At 37.8% G+C, this 24,120-nt stretch overlaps 1 protein-coding gene and 2 non-coding genes across 3 annotated transcripts in view; 2 read left to right on the top strand and 1 right to left on the bottom strand.

The window, feature by feature from the left end:
* Positions 1-3,944, bottom strand: part of zgc:77439 (uncharacterized protein LOC378987 homolog) — a 37,411-nt gene extending 33,467 nt beyond the window's left edge. Inside the window, exon 1 of the mRNA XM_039747381.1 lies at positions 3,861-3,944. The gene's annotated coding sequence lies outside the window, so the exon portion shown is untranslated. The remainder of the gene's footprint in view (positions 1-3,860) is intronic.
* A 4,505-nt stretch (positions 3,945-8,449) lies between these two features.
* trnai-uau lies at positions 8,450-8,543 on the top strand. The gene is made up of 2 exons: positions 8,450-8,487; positions 8,508-8,543. It is a non-coding gene; the product is annotated as a tRNA-Ile (tRNA).
* Positions 8,544-17,019: 8,476 nt separating this feature from the next.
* On the top strand, positions 17,020-17,092 carry trnav-uac. The gene has a single exon. It is a non-coding gene; the product is annotated as a tRNA-Val (tRNA).
* Positions 17,093-24,120: the final 7,028 nt, after the last annotated feature.

The following is a 24,120-nucleotide window of genomic DNA, read 5'->3' as shown; positions in this document are numbered from 1 at the left end:
ATTAAATAATTCCTCCCATATAAGTAACATTTCTCGGACTGCCTTCTTCCATCTCCAAAACATTTCTAGACATTCTGTTCTTACGCAACACAGTACTGAAGTATTGGTTAATGCCCGAGTCACCTCAAGTATAGATTATTGTAATGCTATTCTATCTGGCATCCCACAAAAACGTATCCATTACTTACAACTTCTTCAAAATTCTGCTGCCAGGATAATAGCCTGTTCTAAATCCCACCTATTCTCAATCAACTTCATAGCTCTCTGTTAACTACAGAATACAATACAAAATACTGCTCTTAACATTTAAAGCTCTCCACAACCTCACTTATATCCTCCAGGCTGACACTCTTCTCACTCATTCAGATCCTTATCTGCAGCTCTACTTTCTGTACCACACATCAAACTCACTTCTATGGGAGCTCGAGCATCTCTCGTAGTGCTCCTCAACTCGGGAATTCTCTTCCCTTTCGTATATGTTAGCTCGATTCAATAACACATTTTAAAACTGCCCTCAAAACTTATCTTTTCAAACTGGCATACCAATTGTGAATTTTGCACTGTTACTGCCAGTTATCTTAGTTTGTTTGCTAATTAATGCTTTTTGATTTATCATTTTCTTGTTTTAATTTTACTAATGTTGCTTAATTTTATTGTAAGGTGACCTTGAGTGATAAGATTCTAAAACAGGATTTTCTAATGGTTAAATATAACCAAAACAATTTTTCAGCCTTGCCTATGAAATGTAATCTTCCGGGATCTGGTTTGGAGCGCACAGCAGTTTGTACAATCACAAGCAGCACATTATTCATTGCTTCACTCCACAGCAGTGCCTCTCGCAATATGGCGGCGACGTTGACATACAATGCTGCTGATCATGCGGCGTCTAGTAATTCTATGTCTATGGTGCTCCCGCCCAGATGTGCTCGTTAAGCCGTGCAGCTCTATGCAGCTCCCCCTGGTGGAGGCCATGGAGCCCAACCAAGGTGAGTTCTGGTGTTCCACGAAAGTGGCCCCGATGCAACCCAGGGGGGTTGCCAACAAAGGTTCCAAGGGATGTAGTGTGGCTCCCATGGCTGCTCCCCCGGATCTAGTGACACAGAGGCGTCCCGGCTGTCCACCTCAGTGTGTTTCTACACTATATACTCTTTCTAGCATTGGTGTCTGCTTTGTGTCAAGTGTTGCCAAGAAATACTCTGACTCCTCAACACATAATAGAACAAGCCAAAGCACCTAGAATTGCCAGGCATATTTTTATAATATAGACAAAGGAATTTATTTTTTAAATCTTTCATCATTGTTGGGTTAAATACTAGTGTCCCATTTGTCATTTACACTGTCTTTCTATTAATTTCTTCACTCTATTGATTTGAGAATTTTTTCTTTTGTGTGTGATTGGATTCAATAATTACAGCAACTCCTTGCCGGGCTGTAACCATAAACAATGCTGCTTTGTATTTCCAGGTTTAGTTTGGTTCCACAAATAGATTTTTAATCTCAGATTAATAAACTGGATGGCTGGTTGAATTGCTGAATGGTTAATATGGCATGTAAACTGGGCAAAACTACCACTTTTTGTGTCATACCCTCTATTGAATGGCTATAAAAGATGAAACCTTTGAAACTCTATAACCTCTGTATGTTAAGTTGGGATATGTCTAATATACATGCAAAATTTCATGAAGCTCCTCTCAGCTGTTTGTTGTAATGATTGTTTATTTATATGTTGGCCCTCCTTTTATGACTCCTAAATTAAATTCATGAAACTCCATTATGCCTATATTTTAAATTACATGAACAATAATATAAATAAAAAAACTGTGTGAAAATAGACACCCACCACCCTGCTATTGTTTCTGTTGACTGACATGGAATGTAATCTTCATTGTACAGTAAGTTAGGCCACACCAAAGCAATAGGCCAAATTCATTAACATTGGTTAAATTGATTTTGGCATGATAATACAGTTGTGTTTTTGTCTGCCAACCCCTTAACAAATTATTGAAAGGTCTTAAAGTTGAGATTTTAAACTGTATCAAAAGTAATATGCAGATAAACGCTCATGAAGTGTGGCTCAAACATTTAGAAGTGATGCATTTTTGTGCCCTCATCCCACCATCCAACCAACCTTCCTTTGAACTTTTTTGAAACACCACAGAGCCTGGATTTTGAGTTAACTTCAGCTTTATTACACAAGAAAATTCCTTTAAGATTGACTAAGTTATTTTTGAATAATTGAGTTTTTAGGCTATGCCAATTACAACCCTTCCTTCTCTAATGAAATGTTTGAAACACCTGTATTTTAAGATGGACCAATGGCAACCTCCATGCAAAATTTCAGGATATTCATTTATCTTTTTTGTATGATTGGTGTACAAACTTAACAGGCAAGATGCAATCTGATGGTTGCAATGAGGACCTTTGTTTCCCAAACAGATAAATAAATAAACTTTAGAAAATGGGTAGATTTTTACTATAACTACTATCACTGAGAAAGTGATAATTATATAAGCTTTGTAAAGTGCTATAAAGGAATTAGTTTCACACTTTATGAATATATCATTCATTCCTTTATTGATGTACATTACTTTGACTTGTGGATCAAAATTGGCTTCTGCCTTGTGTACAAGGTCACTAAGAATGGCTCTGGCTCTAACATGTAATAAAAAAATAAAGATTAGAAAATGGATGGATAAGTGAGTACTATTACCACGATTCAAGTTGCTACATGAAGTAAAGATGACCTGATTTGTCATTTGATTAAAATACCATCCATTCTTCAAATGATTCGTGTTATGCAGATTGCTGTCTCTGAATTGATCTGCTTAGTTTGTGTGAGTGGATGTACCTCATGACACACTATGGTTGCATATCTGGTTGGTTTCAGTGTTGCAGTTAATGTTAACTCCTTGTCAGTCGGTAAAGAAAAAATGTTCAAAAATTAATGGATGGGCCAGTAGACTAATACTACAATTATCATCTACTATGGACTTTTATTTGCATTGTAAACTGTCATATTATGCTGGTTAGTATTTTTTGATGGTTCATATTTTATAAAATAAAAAATAAGACAATAAATTTGGGAATCATGGCTTACAATTTAAAACAAAGGAGATACACCTCAAAATATGACCATATGTCCTATTAAATTTGAAATCCACGACCATATATATATATATATATATATATATATATATATATATATATATATATATATATATATATATATATATATATATATATATAGATAGATAGATAGATAGATAGATGTTTGTGTGTGTGTGTGTTTAATTTTGGACGATCGGTCGATCGATATGCTTCATATACTGAAAAGTTTATCCTGCGGATGACGACTTTTCTAAGAAAAAATACATTTCAGGATATTGAAGGAATAGCTCTGAATACATTAATGCCCGAGTGTAGTAAGTTTAAATGGAGTTTTCGCATAAACTTTGTGCCAGGTACGAATTCAGCTTTCCAGTTAGTCCAGAATTCATTGGCAAATCACCCCACCCCCTTCCAAAAAAGGGCCCCAATACGTTTCCTGCATTGTGCATTTCTAGAGGCACAAGAAACAGAAGTGAAGTTGAGGGTAAGGCTTGGTCGTCTCGTTGTGGTATTACTATAGCTGTTACTACACTGCATTTTAAATAAACAGCAATAAGATCATGCTGCACTCTGCGAATATAAAATGGACAAATATGATAATGATAACGTGTTTGTTTTAGGAAAACGTAACACAGATTAATTAGATGGGTTACGTAAAATGTAAGTCAGTGACAGCGAAATACTTTGTATCTAGTCTTTCCTTAGGTCAAGAGAGCACTCCAATCTGAGTAATACATAAATATTACACTTACCCTCGACTCCAACGGCTACTAGCTACACGTCTGGAAGTCCTACAGTTAGCTGGTGACTGTGCTATACATCTGGCCACACACGACAGGCCACGCCCCCAAAGTGACATCACGCAACGCGAAGACGAACGGCGAGGCAGTCTCTAAGCTAAATTGGATTGTAACCCTCATTAGCTACAACCAGTTCGTCGTTTGTGTATGGAATATTTACAGGGTGGGCGATACTGTACATGGAATTCTATTAATAGCTTTCGGGATTTGGGTTGGTGCCAGTCTCAGAAGACCATATCGTATTTAAGGCACGTATGGGCAACCTGTGTTGCACTAAATGTATAAACAACAGTTGATGGCATTCTCTCTGTGTCTGTGCACTTTTCGTCCTGTAGTCCAAAGACAGATGTACCTGTTAAGCTGATGAATAAGTGTAGGTGAGTGCGTGAGAGACTGTGCCTAGCAATGGATTAATTGGCGTTCAGTACGTTAAATCTTCTGCCTTGATCCCCGTGCTTTCTGAACAAGATAAGCCTCTACGTGACACTTTAACATGAAATTAATTAATTTAAATATGTTAATTAATTAATTAATTTAAATATTTAAAATGTTAAATGGGTTGAGGCAAGAAAAACTTACTTGTAATGTTCAGGAAAATAAAAAAAATCAATATTTCAAATTCTAAAAAGAAGCATCTTATTCTTGCTGAAGGCACCACCATATCCGCTGTTCTATATTGTTAATGTAAAGTTGTGCTGTCAATAAAGAATTAAATTAGAGGGGTAAATGTTCATTATACTATAGAATGGGGATATGTATATACCTGCATTTAGACTTGCAATACTCATTCCTCTATTAAGTTGTAATGTGTTAGAAAAAAGTGTTTATAAAGTTAAGCATTCAAGATCTGGGAGTATACATATGTGAGAGGAAGTAAGATTGTTATTATTTTGATTTGGCCCTGCGATGTGATAGCAGCTCTAAAGAATACAGTCTGCATGCATCCAGTTGTTTTTGTTCTTAAAAAGGATTCCTCCAACTTAGAAAAGAAACTTTGTTACATTTTTTAGCAGCAGTGGGATCAGAGAATAGAGTCTTTATTGAAACTGAACTCTGCCTTCTTACAGTTCTTTTTGTTCCTGAAAAGGATTCCATCCACCTTTGAAAAAAAAAAAAACAAACCTCGTTACATTAGTGTCTCATAATTTAAACTTTTTTCCCATGTTGTGATAAAATATAAGATACTAAAAATTAAATAGGCTTTTGAACCCCTGTTCATGGATATTTTTTCTTAATGTATTTGCTTTATTTCTGCCGTTTTCCCTGTATGACATTGAATGTAAATCATAGACACCTTTTTAAACATGACTACAATCATGAGGTGGACCATTGTTGCACTGGTTAGTACTGCTGCCTCACGTGCACAAGCGCATGCTGGGTTCAAACATTGGTCTGGTCCCTGTCTGCGTGGAATTTGCCCATATTCCACACAACTTCAAAGCTTTTCTCCAGGTTTGCTTCCCAATTATGTGTACGTTTACAATTAAGTGATGACACAAACTTGGGCTGGCAAAGATGGATGAATAAATGTGCTGCTGTGAGAGTATAATTTAGAGGTGCACATTGAAATATATAAGCATTTGTTTTAAGACATGTCATGAAGGAGAACTACTAGAATGGTAAAGTACACAAAACTCAAGGATGTACCAGAGAAAGGTTGATATCATATACAAAATGTATTCAGAGATCAGATGCCCTCTAAACAGCAAGATTGGACAATTGGACAAATGGACAAACGTTTCTACTGGCTATTTACTGACTCAAAAAGTTTTTTTTTAGACTTGTGCGGGTAGAGGATAAGTCTTTTTCTTTAATTAATATGTTTGATTTATACCACACTGCCTCCTGCCTAGTGTTGCTGTTGGCAGGATAGACTCTGGCCTTCTATAACTCTAAATTTAGGTTAAAGAGATTCAAAATATGGATGGACACTTCCCAGGAAGCTCAACATGTGCCAAATGAAACACTTTGATCAGAAAGTTAAAAATGAAAAAAAAAATGAATGCAACTGTGTCTTCCTTGGATTTTGACTTTCAAAGGAAAGTCCAAATCATAATGCACACTGAATGCAATTTTGACAGTAATGTCCCTCTGTAAAGAGGATGTTTATGGAAATTTCAAGCAACCTTAGTCATATGAAACATCCTTTTTATTTCAAACCAAACGTCTTCATAAAAATCATTGTGCCATTCATGAAGTTCCCTCATTCTGTGCTGGCAATGATGCAACAAAGGAAAGTGACAGTCCACCACCCCATCAGAGCACACAAGAGTATAAGACACTTAGTCACATAAGAGCAGCTGAGAAATGCTAAGGCTGAGAAATGCTGATGGCATGGCTTTGGACTCAAAAGTTCCAAAAAAACAGAGTTACCTCCACTTGGAGAGCATGCCGCCTTGGAATTCAACCTGAAACAAACTGTTGGGAGGCGCTATTGTTACCAGTGGCATCATTCCAGCACCGCTTTTAAGAGATCATTACATTCTTGCGTTCACTCTGGCCTCTGCAACTCTGAAATGGACAAAGCAGGGACAGATGATGGACAAATGCGACAATGAATGGATGGATGGATTATATTGCTTTTTAATATTAAATAAAAAAGATACACAAAGCTAACAATATTTAGTTGTATTCTACTTCTTTGTTTATATTCACAACTTTTATATCATACCGCATTAAAAGCTTGATTTTAAGAATGCTGATGTAGTTTTATGAGGTCTACGTAGTTACTATCCTAGCAAAAAAGGCACAAGCCAATATGGATGTTGTTAGTTCAATGTAGGGGACACTTACTTATACTGAATGGCTCCCAAGCTGAGGCGTTAGACCACCACAGGGGAAGCTCAATCATTTAAGACCACCCCTTACAGGATGTCTCACAGAAATCATGATACCTCCTAGTAGAATGCCAATTTAGTGTTGCCTCACTTAACTGATATTGTGTCCATTTAGCATCATCAGTAGCAACCTAAAACAAAAGTCTTTGGAATATCTAAGAGAAACCTGAAATCTGAAGTCCTCACAGATATTTTCGAGTGTGCAAACTCCACAGCGATGAGCTCATCACGCAGGACTTGTGGGATTCAAAAAGAATATATTTAAAAATGGCTTACAAATGAATACATTTTGGGAATATAGGGCCAATAATAGGAAGAAATCACAAAACTCTTGCGTCTTCCATAATAACCAAACCTCTCATATGTAGGGTTTTTCTTGTACTGATAAACACAATTTAGTAGAAAGAAGAAATTACATATACTAAATAACAACGAAAATAGCAAAGCACAGGAAAACACAAAGACACTACAAACGTGGTATCTAGCAAGTACGGCAAAAAGATAACACGAAAAATACCCAGAATAGCAGTTCATGAAGAAATGCATTACAATGCTGTATAATTTAGTTAAATTACAATAGTGGTTCAGGTCATTAAATGTGTTTGTGGCTTCCTAGTTGCCCCTCTGTAGCTGGAGTCTTTTGGAAAAGCCTGCTGAAATCGAAAACTGAACGTACAAGGAGCAAACCGGTTGAGAGATTTGACAGAACACCTTTGCTTGCCCAGACAGCACTGCACGCAAGGCAGGAATGAGCCCTGCAGGACATACCTTGGTGCAGTCACAGCGACAAAAGCTTTATGCAGAATTATTTACTCAGAAAACTTGTATTTTTGTTTGATAAGTTCAAGTACACTATGTTTTGTTTGCTTTGATCAAAAATGCTGATGAACGGCCAATGAAAAAGACGCTGTGTTCCTTTTTTAAGCTGACAATTGCATTTTCCCACCGTCTGCACATTAAAAACAATGACATTTCACTTTGAAACAGACCGTAAATAAAGAATTGTCCCATTTGTTTCACCTCTCCGTAAATCTCTTTAAGTCTGATCGAGCGTCACTTTCTATAGCGTCTTTCCCACTCGTTTAACATTAAAATGTAATAAGTCGGATACGACTTTACTTTAGCAGCTCTCCGCTACCTAGGTGCCGTTCAGACTTACTTTATCTTCATTGTGCCCGAAATTGTGCGAAGTGACAATGGGTGAAATTCAAAGAAAGGACATTAAAGGGGTGATGGTTATGTGTCTTTTGAATATGGTACTTTAGATGGAGGGCTTTTGCAGGTCCCAGTTTTACATATGCAGTATTCGTATATCGGGGCTAATATCTAACTAATTTAGTGTACATACAGTAGTTCTTTGTTACTTTAGCGTGCTGTGTATCTGATTTGATGAAAACAGCGCACATCATCGTAAAATAGGGAAAAAAAAGTATGAGTATACATATTTGAAAAAAAGCAAGGATATTTAAAATGGTTAATCCTCGCTATAACGTTAGAGTCAAATACATCTGTATATTAGCAAGGTATGAATGAGCCGACGCCCCGTCCTGCGTCTCATTCTGTCTCGAGTCCAATTTTGAAGAGCCAGACTTCACCCTCCACTTATCTCACAGCAGGATTAGAGCGAATGAACAAATGTGTTGTGAAACAAAAGCGCTTTTGTTCCAGCATCGAAATTATTTGTTTCAAAAACCAAACATCGAAGCTCCAGTGGCGCAATCGGTTAGCGCGCGGTACTTATACAGCAGATACCTGCAGAGCGATGCCGAGGTTGTGAGTTCGAGCCTCACCTGGAGCACAAGTTTTAAAGTCACCTCCAATCGATCATCAATCAATCAATAGTTATTCATCGGTTATAGACAATGCTCGTGCTGCTGTATAGATAACACGATTTAACAGTTAGGTACCATAATGTACTCGCAGAAATAAGAAAATACAAAGACTGATAACTTTCGTTTTAGCATTGATGAAGAGTCACCAGGGGTTTCCGTTACAGTACGGCCAGCCTCTTTTTTCGCCTGAGAATATCTTATATAAATATAACACTTAGAGCAGGGGGAACACACGCACACAAATCAGTTATGCTTAAAGTACAAGACCTGGTGTATCGATTACAGATTACTCCCAGATACTGAATTACTGAATACAATGATTAATTTTTGGACATTGAACGGTGTTTTTTACAGTTAAATGAATAGTATGCTTGAGCAGCTGCCCATTCTCGAGAAGCTTCTTGCTGAGTAAGCTCATGCAGAACTCGGACATACTGGGACAATCAACTGGTCCAAATACTCCATCTCAGAAGATGTGCTTTCGATTCTCTGCTCCCGTAGCCTGCATGGAGGTCACACGTTCTTCTCCTATACAAGTAGATTTCAGGATGTTCCGAATTCGTTAAACCAGTGGTTTTCAACTGGGATGCTACAGAAGCATATGTTAATAAGTTAAGTTATTGATTTTTCAAGGCGAATCCTACTGGTACCCAAAGATTGTGTTTGGAGTGTACTAAAAATAATAAAAGAGAAAAAATCGACGAAATTCACAAACACAGGAGCAAAGGAATACACCCCCAAAGCCACTCCCAATAGTCAGTCACCTACATTCTTTAAAGTGCTGGCACCTTAATGGCGTTTGTTGTGTGGTTCCCCGTAGAACAATTGCTTGACAAAGAACCATTTAAGTCCACAACTGGGAAGTGTTTTTTGATTATAAAGTTGGTTGTTTGGTCTTCGAAAAAGTTCGTAATATCGGGGGGAAACAGAAATCGTCAATGTGTATATCAGTGTTTCCCAAACTCGGTCCTGGGGACCCGCTGTGGCTGCAGGTTTTTGATCCAACCAGCTTCTTTTTTTAATTGAACTCCTGGGCTAATTAAGTGAACTGATATTTCCCAAGTTCTGTGTTTAGGGAACTAATATAGAAATTAGAAAACTAAGTTTGAGAAAAAAAAAAAATTAAAATGTACCAAGCAGTTATATAGGAATGTTTTTTGTTTTCTTTTTAACAGTATTTTCATCTTGATTTTCATTCTACTTTTCTAGGTGTTCTAATTGTTTAATTAATCCATTATTTACTAATTAGTGGGTCTGACTCTAAAGTAGCTGAAGCCTTTGATTATTCAGTGTTGTTTGCCTGGGTGTCTGATCTGCTTGTTTTAAATTGTCATTATTAAGATACAACGAATGGGGAAAAATTGCACAGAGAAAGGGCAAAGTATAATGAAATCAACAAAAGAGAGTTAAGCATTTAAATCTATAGCAAAAGCACAAATATTTATAAATGTCTTATAAATGTAAAAATCATGCTGCTGTGCTTTCTCAATGTCGAATAAAAGAAAAAAAAATACCAGCTAATTAAATGAAATCAGTGTTATCAGGTGTTGTCACTGATTAAGAATCCGGTTGGAACAAAAACCTGCAGCCACAGGGGGTCCCCAGGACCGAGTTTGGGAAACATTGGTGTATATGTAAGGATTGATAAATGTGGATGGATGGCCCAAATAGTAACTCGTGGCTTATGACTATGTTGGGCGTTGTCTCTTTAAGAGACTTAATTCACCCAGTTGTATAAATTAACCTAGGAAAGATCACAAGCCAGGTGAGTGGGGATATCAGCGCTAGCTGGGTGTTGTAGTAAGGAAGTGAACTCTATGTGCTTGGTGGGTTTTATTGTTATGGGGGATTTTAAGTATTTTTGTATGTATGTATTTTTTAAGAGGCAAGTTATACTTGACCCAAAAACAAACCTAATTTTAGTCATTTGTACTTTTTCGTGATCCCAAATTCATACACAAAACCTCTCCGTCCGAAACGAAGCTTGGCGATTTTGCTCATCGCACCGCTTATTTTTTGGTGCTGCCTATTTATTCGCCGGTAGGTCTTTTTGATTCCACTCAATTGCAGTTTTGAAGTGCGACTGAAATTCAGCAGCACCTTAATCTCGTAGTTCTCATGCTGCCGTGACGGACCTCTAAAGTCGTATCGCCGTATTCCACATGTAACCGTAACCTGTTGCTACAAACATATTTTAAATTTAAATTTATCCATTAAAATACGGACAATTAATAAAAAGAGAACGTAAAGCTGATTGTGGCGAAACTGAAAATGAAGACAAGTGCGAGTGAAAGACATCTGTTCCCTCAAATGAAAAAGGTTTGTAGTTGGGCAGCTGTTTGGGATTTACTTGGGTGTGGAGATAAAGAGAGTCCTACTCCAATGTATTGTGATTTTTGTTTTTATTTATTTTTAATTGAAGTACCCTACATATTTTAAAAAAGTAATTTAACTTTGAAATCTCACCATCTTGCTCAAAAACGTGAACCTCCTTAAGTGACTTAGTAGCTTAAGTGCTAAAATGATGAGGACTTGAAGAAGCAGAGACTTAAGGCTTTTACTATGGCACTACAAGGAAGGAGATGGGGGTTGGAGGGGTGAAGTATTAAATTAGGACAAATGTTGTAGACAACACTGTAATGACCTGATGGTAAGGAATACTGCTGAAGAGACAAGTAATTAATAACTTTACTGTATGCCCTGCTAGATGCTAAATTGCTGTCTCTGTATGGCCACTGAAGGACAAAATAAATGTTCTGTATAAGGTGCTGTCTGACAGTGCAGTACCAAACACATACAGGTAGTCACTTGAGAGAACTTGTGCTGAGGTTAAGTTTGTTCTTGGTTTATCCTGGAAACTTTTGTACAGATTGAGCTCAAACATTGGTTAAAAGAGAGGATTTGTATCTTTGTGCATAAAGGAAAGAGTGAGGTTAAAAAAAAAAAACAAACATTGCTCTCGCCATTGAGAACTGTTGTGTGTTGGGAAATTAGCAATGAGTTAAATAATACTGTACTATACAATTGTAAAAAGGGTTGATTTTTATAAAAAGCAGGCTTTTTAAATCCCATCTCTTTGGCAAGCTATTTAACTGCTGCTCCACTGACAGACTGAGGAGATCATTCCTCCCCCACACTACGCGACTCTTCATTTCCACCTGGGGGTGTAAACATGAACATTATTCAAAGTTATTGTCTGTTATACCTGCATTGTTATCACTCTTTAATTAATATTGTTTTTTATCACAATGCTGCTGCTGGAGTATGTGAATTTCCCCTTGGGATAAATCAAGTATCTATTTATCTAACAAATGTGGGGCACAAATAATGTCTCCAAATATCTCATTACACAATTACAATGATAAGTAGTATTTTGATTTTATAGTTGTGTAATTCATGTATATTTTGTAAGAAGATATATAAAGAAATAAAATTTATAACTGCAGTAGCATTGGCTGATGGTCATGTTAGGACGTGCCTCAAACAGAAAATTGACGAGGGGTGCCATAAACTTAAATGGCTTAATTGATCATTACAATATGGTTGAGAAACGCTCCCTTAAACACTGTCAAGGTTTAGGGTGTGCATGCACTGGACACCATTCAGCGTAACAGAATCCATAGGGGCTTGAGTGTGCCTTACTTTGAAAAGACGTCCCATCTACACACTGCCTAGCTCCTCAAATCCCTGCAATAAAAAACAATAACTGGGTGGATGGCACAATAAAGAACTCCAGGGTGGCCAGTGCACTTGCTAATGTGAAGCTTAATCACTTTCTCTGTGTTATTTCTATAGTCTAACACAGCAAACTTGCTTAAGTTAGTGTCTCTAAATCATTCAGGTATGAGGCAGTGTGTGTAAGTGAGTGTGCCTTTGGGTGCAGATGCCTCCTGGTTTGATCCCTCACTGTGTTTAAAAAAAAAAAGTCATTCTGCATTTTACAGTAAATTATAGTTGCCAGCAAGTACAGTAAAAACTAATATAACAGTTTACTGTAATCATGTTACAGTAGACCACTGTAAACACCAGTACAGGACCAGTACGTTACTGTAAAATAAATACTTAAAAACACTCCTAGTGTAAGAACTTTTGTAGTAATTTGTCGGCTTGCTTTCCACAAAATTTCATATAATTAAGTGCCTGTCATTACTAATTATATAAATCTACAATAAACCCACTAATGTTTATAAATACAAAATGTATTTTGATAAATCCCATTTGAAAATGCTAAACAAAAGATGCAAAGTTGTTTTATTTTCACTACATATGTAAAGTCATTAGTCTTGTCTGCTCTCTTTCAGACTTTAATACTCATTCAACTGGTGACTTGTAAAAAGGATCTGTTCATGTTGTAGGATGTGCGTCAGTGTATTGAACACAACGACCACAAACCATCTTCTACAGTCACGTCTAACTATCTTTACAATCTTTAACTTTCTTTCTCACTAACAAAAGTTTTGGGGATCACCAGCTACCATTTTTGCATCTATAACTCAAATGTACATGTCCATATGTAAATCCCTTATTATGCAAATACCAAGAAAAATACACCAAAATGTAGGAAAAACCATCAATTTTAAGTTGTATCAAATGAATACAATTGTGCTTTGGGAAAACTATTAATTTTAGTGGTAATAAAAAAACATTATACAAATAAAATATGTAAAAAACAAAAATGTGATCTGTCTCTTTAATGAAGAAAATAAATAACAGAAAAAGCTCTAACTTTCAAATCTGAAAGTTTACAAATATGAATGTTATGCCATGCATACATTTTCTAACTTCCTAAAATAAGGAAGTGCTTATTTTGCCACAAATAAATTGAACAGAAAAACAAATTAAAAAACACAACTTTTACCATCATTGAAATATTGTTAATGGTATTTGTGCCCTTTTTTTGTAAAGATGGCTGACTTTCAAGCTGATTATAGACATCCTGCCATCCTCTTGAAGGTGTGTGTTGAATTGGAGCCCACATTACAGAGACCAGTGCATAGAAATCACACATTTGCTGTTCCATTAAAGGTTTAGAACAATTGGGTTTAGAACATGGATGGGTGGATGGATGGTTGAACAGCAGAATGTGAGTGAAGTTCTAATGAAATTAAACTTTCTGTTGACTTCATCATCTAGGTACCTAGAGATGTTAAAATGCCAATACTGCAAACGTCTGCATTGGACTTACAGGTGGTCAAAACGTTCTATAACATTAAACCAATTTCCACAGCAAATTATTGTTTTGTAAATCCCAACTTTTCTACAAGAAACGGCTTAGACATGTTTCTGAGAGTAGGTGAGATTTATACACGAGGCCCCAGGACTTTATTGATATTCAAAAATGGTGATAATTTTATTTTGGAGAAGTTTAGTTGGGTTGGATCGGTGAGCTTTGTTGGTCTGAATAGCATGTTCTTGTCAAACTTTTCTAATGTTTTAATTTTTTGTTTTGCCCCATATATCAGACTTGACCCAAACTTGATAATGAATATAGACACTGTGGACCCTGTGGCACACATTTTACATTGTTTGTAAATTGTTCAGCAAAGCACGGTCTTAAATCACAAATAGCATCAGCTCTGTTCAAAGCAGGCACAACATCTGACCAATCAGACACTAATGTCAGTGCATATGCTGGCAAGATAGTTTGCGATTGGCCCGCTCTGCACCCTTTGCTAGACTGCTTCAAGTAAAAAATACTGCCTTTAAAAAGCTTAGAGTTTCTAACCAAGATAATTAAACTCATAGCATCACATAACATGACTTTCTCCAGCTCAGTGACTGCTTTTGTAATTACATATTGCTGACTCTGCGGTGGGTTGGCACCCTGCTCAGGATTGGTTCCTGCCTTGTGCCCTGTGTTGGCTGGGATTGGCTCCAGCAGACCCCCGTGGCCCTGTGTTCGGATTCAACGGGTTGGAAAATGGATGGATGGATGGATATTGCTGACTGGTTTTGATATAAACTTTTGTAGTTTGTGCCCTTTGAGGGGGGCTATTTCCTTTTTTTTCTGTCATTGTTTAGTAACACGTTGGCTATAGCTATTGTATGTGTGACCACTACTAACATGAGAGGCAGAGGTGGAACTTAGGCCTAGTAGCACATGGCTGCAGAGTTTGAAAATATACATATAAAAAAAACTTTAAGCCTCCCAACAGAGCTCTACTCCACCACCAGTCCCAGGGTTAATTCAGCAAGAATCAGGTCATCCTTAAAGAAGGGTAACTAAGGCAATGTGGCATTGAAAATTAAACTAACATGCTCATCACTGAAAAGAAAACTCTTAATACACTGAGAACAATCCAAAAATGCTAAGAGAATCTTGCAGATTTTACAGACACTCGGATCAGATAGCCATCGACTCCAGTTCGCTGGAGCTCAGTGTACTACCTCACTTCTCTAACATTTATCATATTGTCATATGAATAAAAGTAAAGGAAAAAAAATAATGCATTCAGTATGTGGCAGTTAACATCTATAGAAGTTCACATGTAAAGAAATAACAGTCCCTCTGGTTTATCTTTAATTTATGGTAGGCAATCCAGCAGGACACTAACAGATTAGCAAAACCTGGACTTAGCCTGTGGTATTGTATGCAGTAAAAGTCCTATTAAAATCCATTGGTATTTCACAAATCAGTTACCATCTACTCATGGCTATTTACTGTATGGAGCCTGTTATGGATCTATATAAATAAAGGTTTTTTCTGGAACCTTCATGTGGTTGAGGTCCTTTTGAAGAACTACTCTCCTACCTTAATGTTTAAGAGTACAGTTGAGAAGCTTTTCTCTCTCTACCTAGCCCTTGGGTGAAAAATGTCTTTAAAAAATTTTTTCCATGAGAAAATCAATCAATCAATCAACATTTATTTATATAGCACATATTCATACAAAAAAATGTAGCTTAAAGTGCTTTACAAAATGAATACAAAAATAGAAGACACAATAAAAAATAAACATAAGTCAACATTAATTAACATAGAATAAGTAAGGTCCGATGGCCAGGGTGGACAGAAAAAACAAAAAAAACTCCAAAAGCTGGAGAAAAAAAATAAAATCTGTAGGGGTTCCAGACCACGAGATCACCCAGTCCCCTCTGGGCAATCTACCTAACATAAGTCCTCTTTGTATTTAGGGTTTTCATGGAAGGACTTGATGATGACGGAAAATGGGAGTGATCCCTGATGAACAATGGCAGAGGTTTCACCAAGACATTGCTTATATGGAGGGACATTATAGTGGAAAGTGGAGTGAGTTTATGTTAGCAGAAATCTGTTGGTTATTCCACTGTGAAACACCTTCAGAAGATTGTAAGAGGACTAAACTACCAAGTGACTACTTTTTGTAATTAATAATTATATTTAAAATAATTATATGTGTAATTTATAATTTTCAACTGTAAATAATTAATTTAAAAAAATATTATGTTTGTTTATCTAATTTTTATTTCATTTAAACCTTCATTTCTCAAAAACTGGATTTGATAGAAAATTTTGTTGTGAAATTTTGATTCAACCCCCTCAAATTTTTAAACAACTCCTAAAATATTTGACAGGAGTGAAAACAAATTATTTTTTGCAGGCCCCAGTGCCTGTAATCAGGCTAACACAGCACCCCACCAGTTTGACAGACCCACCCATCCAGTAGCATCCAACTTAATCGCATTCAGATGGAGGCTGGAGCAGCACTGGAGCAATGGAGGACCCATCCCCGGGCATTTCCTCAATCTGTTAAACGTCACACTGACGTCACACACTCGTCAAAGCAACGTCCATTTATTGAACATGCTCTCATATGCGAAAGTAGTGAAGGGTATTTAAAAACAGCAATGGTGAAAATAAAGTGAAAAAATATAAAACAATTACTTCTAAAAAGTTTTAAGGCAGTGAATCAAGAAAGTAAATGTTCATCTTAAACCACATCAACAATAAATTGCTTATCAGACCAGGTTATGGTTGACAATATACCCAAGACTTCACAGTTTTGGGTATGGGAAGAAAACAAAAGTACTTAGGAAAATCCCCCACAGTCAAGGGAGAACGTGCAAACTCCACAAATCCAATACCCGCACAGGGATTCGAATACTGTACTAGGAACAGAAATAAAAATCACCAAATTGAAAATTTGGCACATTCACCCAATTACGGAAGCAGGGAATACTCTGGTGTAACAGCTGAAAAGTGGTCAAAGCTCCCTAGTCCTCGGTTGCTAGAGAACTTAAAAAACACAAAGACTGTCTGTGGTCAAAAGGCGCTTTTAGGTTTTTTTTATTTTCACTTTCTGTTTATACAAGTTTTCCATCGTTTCCATCAACGAGCGTCTATCAAGTACCCCTTATATCAATGCATTGTTTCATATTGATTTAAGATCTAGCAAATAGCCCCACATTTTTTTACGTAAATCGGAAAAAAACTGACTCCATTTATTTGCTTGCTTTCCGTCGTGCGGTTCCATAGTGTAGTGGTCATCACGTCTGCTTTACACGCAGAAGGTCCTGGGTTCGAGCCCCAGTGGAACCAGATCGGTTATTTTCTTTAAATTCTTCCACGTCGTTTATCAGTGTATCTGTTCACGAATGGGTGTGAGTGAAACGTCTGCCAGACCAAACAAACCGAGCGAGTGTTACTTAAGAAAGCAACTCGAGCCAAAGCCGTTCCTGTTCCTTAGCCAGTACGGGCGGCGTGGGCAAATACCCACACAATCTGTAGTGTCTAAGAAATGCTTCAGGCAACAACGCCAATGAAGACGCACGAAATATCACTGTTCTGTTGGTATAAAAAATAGGAGAAACAAAACGTGGTGTCACAATAAAATCTGAACAGGGTAAGATTACTCCAACCGTATGTCATGTAATCTGCAGTAAGCGCAAAGCGGCTTAAAGTGTCCCGACTCGGTAAACCAAACGAGCACCAGTCCGAGACAGGATGCCGACTGATCTCCAACCTGTCTTGAGCACTAAGGCCTTTCACCGATGCTTTCCACGGGTCAGTTAACATAATTACGTGTCATATGGATGCAGGAGGACATCACACGGTCACGAGAAAAAAACCTCAAGCTTGGATCTCATCGGATTCAGAGGGTTAGAGGCGGAAGTTTTGCCCACTTTTGTCTGTCACATCAGCTGAGTTAAATTATAGTGACCAGATTTTTTCTGGGGGCAACCTGGGATACCAGACTTTGGGGAGTTAAAGGCGGAGGGAGATAATGCCTAGTTTCGTGTTTCCTGCATCTTATTTTTAGTTTCTTCCTTTTGAAACAATCATATTACTAAACCACGAACATATACCCATTTTCAAAGTAGGGTTCTATACCATTGTATGCTTTTTGTATATTTTCGTGAAATGTCCGTGAAATTACAGGCTAGATCTTGCCAAAAACAGTTCGTGAAAATTGACTGAAAGACATGCTTTCCTGAAGGGCAAATAACATACTCATTAGTGTATATTATATAGTATACTGTATGTTATGGACGTACCTAAACCTTACGTTGTTAATCAGGAATCGCAGTGAAATTAGAGAAGTGTCAGAAATGTTTTATGAATAATTTATTAATACTTTCTGAAATTGAACATGACACTTTTTCAATGTTTATAAAGGAAAACACCTTTTCATGTCATAAAACTTGTCACATGAATCACTGAAATTGCATTTCAGAACTAGCATATGTTTCAATGTGTCAACTTTAAGTTGCGATTTTTCTGGTGTCCAGATGTTGTTAACCAGAGAAAAGACTCTTTCAGTGGGAGCATTTGGCCCTGGAAGACATAAAGCAAATTCTGCCATGAGTTTCACTCTTTAAAGTTTAAACTTTAACTTCAGTGAAAACGGCTCACCTCGAACGCCGTATTGACGCGTGAAATGACTTAATCAGGCATCAGCTCTTATATCAGGCTCAGAGCAGAAATAATAAGATGATTCCTGGCCCAGAGCGTAGCATAGCCAAAACGTGTCGTATCATAAGGCTTGGCCGATACCATCCGACGATGCCTCCGTTTCCACCTTCTCGCCTTCCGTGCGTTTCCATACTGCAAACTATGGCCACCAGCAGGCGTCCGACTCAGAAGAAGGTCGACTAACCGTCTGACGTCATGATGGGTAGAGAGTATGATTTGGAATCAGAAAGGCTGAATGGGGTCTAGGCCTCTAGGGAAAAGTACACATTTTGTCGGAAAACGCCACAGGCCGGGACATTTCCTGATCTTTCGGGGATGCCGGGACAGGTGATCCAAAAATAGGGACTGTCCCGGGTAAACCGGGACGTCTGGTCACTGTAGTTAAATCTATAGTTCAGTATTCTCATTCAGTTCACAAGGGGATTGTCGGCTTGTTTTTAAATTTCTTCAATGCTCATACGTACCATTATTACATATGTATCATTGTTGTTAAATTTCATATTTGATTTATAATATTTTTAAAACGCAGAAGACTGTTTTAAAAGTCCTTAAAGTCAACTGCAATTGATTATGCTGGTAAAGGCTTCAAATGTAAAGAATGGATTGAAAAAAAAAAAAAACTTTTTGGCCAGGAGGTTTAGCTTAGTTCCTGCATTACTTCTCTCTGTCCTTTTTGTGCCTTTTTCAGAAAGGGCACTATCAAAACAACTTTGGATTCATTTGGGTTTTTGATTAATCAATCGATAAACCTTTGTGGTAGATAGGGGGCGCTCTCGTTCCCTTGAACCCCTGTCCAGGATTCCAAACACCAGGTAAAAGTTCAAATGTTGACTTTATTTAATAGCCACAGTGCACAAAGCACACTCTCCACCACAATACTCATATAATCAATCACAAATAAACACAATAATACAATCCTCCATCTTCCAGACGCGTTGCCACCCTTCCACCCAGCTCAGCTCGCCGTCTGAGAGCTCCCACAGTCCTTTTATATTCCCTGACCCGGAAGTGTTCTCAATCCCCAGTCCATGTGATCCTCAATCACTTCCGGGTCAGGTAAAAGTTCTTTTCTTCACCCTGGAAGCCCGTCGCTCTTCCTATGACGAACTTCCGGGTAATAGGGCACAAATGAGTCTTCGGTCCTCCCTGCAGCACCCTCTTGCGGCCCCTGAGGTATCCAGCAGGGCTGAAGATAAAAACTACATCGTCCATGATTCCCTGCTGGCACCTCCATACTGCAGGGAGGGCTCCATCTGGCAGCCTGGGGATATTGGCCGGGATGATAAGCCGGCCAAATATCACACCTTCCTTTTATAAAGCTGTCCTCACAGAGCACTCAATCACAAGGAGTGCTTCTTAAAGAAAACAAGATAACAATTTACAGTAGTAAGATGAATACAGCATCATTCAATATCAAAACACTACAAGAAAACAAGAGAGTATACAACAAGCAAAGATGAACAATGGGAGCAGAGCAACAGCAAATGAGTACACTAGAATCAGTATTAATACAAGAGAATCAAATTAAAGAATAAAGTTAGCAGATGCATCTCTAACTATTTTAACAGGAGGCATCTGAGGTTTTTTATAATCTATAGAATTTTTTGAAAAGTGCTACAGTGCAATTTAAGCACTAATGCAGTATTATTCATTTTTCATATTAGAAATTCTTGCCCATTAAAGATGACCTTTTAAGTGTGATTTCGGTGTGACTGTTAGTGGAGCTTCACAAGCAAAGCAATCTGTCTGAACCAGTGGCACATCTAAGTTTTTTTAAACTTACTTTTCAACACACTACTGTAGTTGTTACGTTTCCTGACAAGATAGCATAAAGTGTCAGAGCTGCCCAAGAGAATCATATGGGCAATCGGATATGAGAAAATTAAGTTTAGAAAAACAGACAATTGAATGGATAGGTTGATCAAAGTCTGCAGCATTATGGGATTATAAGAATAACAGTACATAGTCGGTCTCTTGGGTACCCATTTAAATATATACCACACATGCTGTCTTTTAATTTTTACAAACAAAAGGAGACCTTTCAGCCCTTCAGGCTTATTTAAATAGGTAATAGTGAAGTCTTCCCAATGTCTCATCCAGATATGTAGTCCTTCAAACTCAGTTGTATACTGAGGTTTCCATTCTAACCACATTTCTTAAATATTCAGCTCATCTGAATACACTTGGGAAGGACCTGATCAATTTATGTGGAGTAATCAGGTAACTTTCGGCTTGGACCTGCCTGCCTGAGTTAGGTTCTCTCTCCTCAGGTAAGTGAAAAAGAAAATGAATGATAGCTGATCTTGATTAATCTTCCAGTAATTGTTTCCAAACATCAAAGTATTTCAGAAAATCTTAAAAATAATCTTTAAGCATCTTTCCATCTACAATTTATGTTACATCAGAACATGGAAATGTGTAGAGCACTTCTTTAAAGTCTGTTTTTTTGTTTAGCGTGACAGTAGTACTATGGTGATGTACTGTGTTAGCCATTATGGATGCAGTGAGGAGTCAAGCAAAATGACCCCTTTTATTGGCTAACTAGAAAGATTACAAGAGGGCTGAGTTGTCTCAAAAGCTTACATATTGTAATCTTTTATTTAGCCAAAAAAGGAGTCATTTTACTTGACTCACTATTAGGGTGACTGTAATTCAATACTTGCTTGTTGCAGATCTGATCCATTCTTTTTGGAGAAAGCTGGATCACTCCAAATCTCTACACATGAGTAGACAGCGTGGCTAAGGAACTGGACCTGAAGATGCAAAGTTGCCATTTCAGTTATTCACCTCTGGTTTGCCGAATTATTTTGAGTACACTATCCCTCTGTCTGTTTGTGTTCCAGCTGTGAAATGTATACAAATATTTGTACTATTCTTGTGTATGTCTAAATTATCATGGGGAGATGTTCACGAATAAAAGAGGTGATACATAAGGTTGTAGCGCACACCCTGCTTCTAGGGTGTGTATGTGGAGGTTGCCACCAGATTTACGTAGCAAAGAAGCTGCTATGCTTTTAAAATAAGGGATGGATAGAATCAGGCCAATACCAAAACCCTACCGCATTTCCACACGGGCCAATTGAATATTAACAACACCCAGGAAAATGCCCATAAAGATTAAAAATACCAAACACACAAATAATAAAATGTTCCTTATTTGCTAGAATAACTACTTACTAACACAAAAAGTACTAAACAAACCTCCACACGACGATACTTACAGTCCTGAATAAAGTCCTTACTGTAAGTGATGGAAGTGATTCTGGAAATGGAAAGTATGGTTAAATGATGGAAAGAAGTGTGGAACACTCATATTTAATAAACTGCTTCCCAGAACATGGATAGTTAAATACTGTCCTACCACCAGAGTCCAGAAGAATAGTCTTCGGTGGCATACCTCTTCTCCAAGAGGATCGAAGGACTGGATTGGGAGGAAAAAGAACCCATCACCGTCCTTAAATCTGGTGGCCGAGCACTATCCTTCTCCACTACGAATGTCCAGTAACTGAAAGGTTTGGAGTTGCTACGGATGATGACGATTGGAAAATGGCACGATCAAAATGTCCTGCCAGATCCTTCTCTTCCTGTTTAATTGGTACAGTGCCTACAAACCACAAACTACAAATCCCACAAGCCCCTCCGCATTGATGCAAACCTGTTTAAAGACACCAACTCCAATTTACGAACAGGAATCTGTGCAACCAGTGTTGTTATTCACATTTACGAATCACTCAGCAGGACATACTTACATACAAATGAAACCTCCTACAAGGTATTGTTTGACTGCACAGCAAAGGAGCACCATCCTCACCTACTTGCAAATCAGTGCTTTCACATGCACATTTTTAGCACAAGTAGCATGCAAGATGATTGCCAAAATTCAACTGACCTGACAAGCATTTAAAATTGATTTTTTTCCCAATACAAAATTAGTTTATGAATTGTCATAGGTTTGAACAAGGCATGTCATAACCCGACAGGGCGAGAGGGGGCACTGTCGCTGATGTTCTCTTCTCCTTCTTTCCCCGCAGCTCTGAAAAACCACCCAGTGAGGGCATTTAGCCAATCCTTTTCTGGGAGCACCACCTTAAGAAACCTGGCTGCCCGAAAGTACTCCGCATTTACCCCAGAGTGACGTTCCGGATGGAGCTCCCGAGATACTGACCCTTTAAATAAGCTACCATAGCATAGCTTGTTGTTTAAACCCAAGTGGTTATTTGTTTCCTTGATTTCAGGAACTTTTCTTTGTGATTGAACAATAATAACTAAATACACGGCAACAACATTTACAGAATTTACTATGTTTTTAGAAAACGTGTCACGCATACGCTGGCACAAAGCATGAATATAGATCTTCGAAGTCAGAGATCATTACTAAATATGAATTAAATATACTAGATGAATCTATCGATAGAGGTAATGTTTATGTAGCACCATTGTAAGGTGTTGTAAATGCTCTTTTAAGTACGCCTTTTGACATATTTCTACTGTTGAAGCACCAATAAGCTGAGTAACTTGCTCAGAAAATGACAAAAGGTTACAATGAGCCAGAGGAGAAGAATGAATTAGAAACTTCTTAGATACTGGCTCACTGTGTCTGGATTTAATTATATTAATAACTAGCTATACCCCACGGCTCCGCCTACGTAGTAGTGAAATAGATCAAACTTTAAAAATCAATAAACAAACAGGTATCGCTAGTTAAGCGGAGGCAAGGTACACTCCAAAACGTGGGCAGAGGTGGGGCGATTGGAATGCAAGCTGGCCAATGAGTGAGGAGGGCGCCGCCCGGCTCTCCACTCCTGACGTCACGCTTCCCCCTCTCCTCGGCCCGCAGCCTCTGTCAGATTAGCACTAATATATTACTCCTGCATGCGAACTATGATACTATGATAGAATGTTCAAGCAAATTATAGCTAAAAACCCGATCTAAATCCGTTAAGTAGTTCTCTCATGAAAAGCGGACAGACGTACAGACAGACAGACGTTGGATTTAACATATATCGAGATATATTGACAATTTCTGTGGTGATTCTTTGGTTTCACGCAATATTTCAAAAAGGAAATGAAAGGCAGCCATCCACAGAATACACTCTAGTTCGATATGTGCAATGCACTCAATTTATCAACTTAAATTTTTCTATTGAGCACATTTATCTCGATTAAAACTCCAAGATAAGGTTCAAGCTGTGAACGTTGCAATCTAGCTCCAGACTTACTGCTTTGACAGTGCACCAAATTAAGGCCATTTTGGACAAAAATCTTTGACTGCCTATCAGATGGCCTTGCATCACAATCACTCCTAAACCATTAACAGCTGTGTTTGGTGGACTCCCAGATGGGCTTAAAGTGGAGAAGGACAAACAAATTGTAATTGCCTAGAAGGTGGACTTATCTTGCTCAATTGGATGGATCTCACCCCACCACTTTTAAGTCAGTGGGTAACCGATATTCTGTACTATCTGAAATTGGTAAAAATCAAATTCTCACTTAGAGGATCTGGTATGAACATTTTTTTTTTTAAATATGGCAGGATCTTAATAAGATCTCAATAACATTTTAGAATAAGCTTATGTATTGGGAAACGGATACTCATCCTTCTTTGCTGCTTTCAAAGATTTGCTTTGTTGGCTGGCTCTCCTCTCTTTCATTTG

Source organism: Polypterus senegalus, chromosome 3 (genome assembly GCF_016835505.1).
Source record: "Polypterus senegalus isolate Bchr_013 chromosome 3, ASM1683550v1, whole genome shotgun sequence".
Lineage (NCBI taxonomy): Eukaryota > Metazoa > Chordata > Cladistia > Polypteriformes > Polypteridae > Polypterus > Polypterus senegalus.
This window is presented reverse-complemented; position numbering and strand designations above follow the sequence as displayed.